At 57.6% G+C, this 1,116-nt stretch overlaps 1 non-coding gene across 1 annotated transcript; it reads left to right on the plus strand.

Annotated features, from left to right (window-relative positions):
• The first annotated feature begins 297 nt into the window (after positions 1 to 297).
• On the plus strand, positions 298 to 404 carry LOC122425136. The gene has a single exon (XR_006264716.1). It is a non-coding gene; the product is annotated as a U6 spliceosomal RNA (small nuclear RNA).
• Positions 405 to 1,116: the final 712 nt, after the last annotated feature.

The following is a 1,116-nucleotide window of genomic DNA, read 5'->3' on the forward strand; positions in this document are numbered from 1 at the left end:
CTCATTGTAACCCTGAGCCCCTGTGAAGACCCCATCTCCAGGGAAGGTGACAGTATCATTCTTTCAGGCATGTGGTCATTGATGCAGAGACCCTGAGGGTTCCAGCCAAAGGACGCACTTGACACATTCATGGTCACTGGATCCAGGGCAGTGTCTCCCTGCCCCCTACCCCCACCCTCAGGGGCTCTGCCTTGAGTCCTGTGTTCCCAGCACTAAGCTCTAGAAGAGCCCGAGGACCCTCGACGGTCGCAAAGCCTCAGACATAGGAGCAGAGCACAGGCCAGAAGTGTGGGGACAGTGCTCGCTTCGGCAGCACATATACTAAAATTGGAACGATACAAAGAAGATTAGCATGGTCCCTGCGCAAGGATGACACGCAAATTTGTGAAGCGTTAAAAAAAAAAAAAAAAAGTGTGGGGACAGAAGGAAAACCAAAACCCAGCCTCAGAGACCATCAGGGAAGGCCACTCGGCCTCAGCCTTATTCGCTGGTGGGGAGTGAGGTCCCGAGCCCTGTGGGACCAGAGCTGGGTGTTGGGGGTGTCCAGGGCAGGCGGGGTCAGCAGCAGTGCCTGGGGCTCCTCTTCTCCAAGGGTGTTCTAGAAGCGCCCTGCCCTAGTGGCGGTGCTCAGTTTTATCCGACTCTTTGTGACCCCCATGGACCATAGCCCGCCAGGCACCTCTGTCCGTGAAATTTTCCAGGCAAGACTACTAGAGTGGGTTGCCATTCTCTTTTCCAGTGGATCTTCCCAAGCCAGGGGTCAAACCCCTGTCTCCTGTGTCTCTTGCATGGGCAGGTGGATTCTTTATCACTGAGCCACCTGGGAAGCCCTGGGAGATACCCAACTCCGTCCCCTGGGTGGGTGCATTCCATCTCCCCGAGGCCAGGAGCAACCACTCATCCTGCTGAGAGCTAGCCACCGTGGCCACCAGTGAACTTGGGACCAGGAGGGCAGCCGGGTCCTGGCTGAGGCCACAGCGAGGCTCCCTGTGCCCTGCAGGACCTTCCTGAAAGCCCTCCAGCTGTGCTGGAGGCCAGTGCCATCCTCGCCCCTCTGGTCACCCCCCGGCTAGTGGTGGCTCTCTTCAGTGAGAGCATCTGCAGACGAGATTGGAA

This window comes from Cervus canadensis, chromosome 1 (genome assembly GCF_019320065.1).
Source record: "Cervus canadensis isolate Bull #8, Minnesota chromosome 1, ASM1932006v1, whole genome shotgun sequence".
Taxonomy (NCBI): Eukaryota; Metazoa; Chordata; class Mammalia; order Artiodactyla; family Cervidae; genus Cervus; species Cervus canadensis.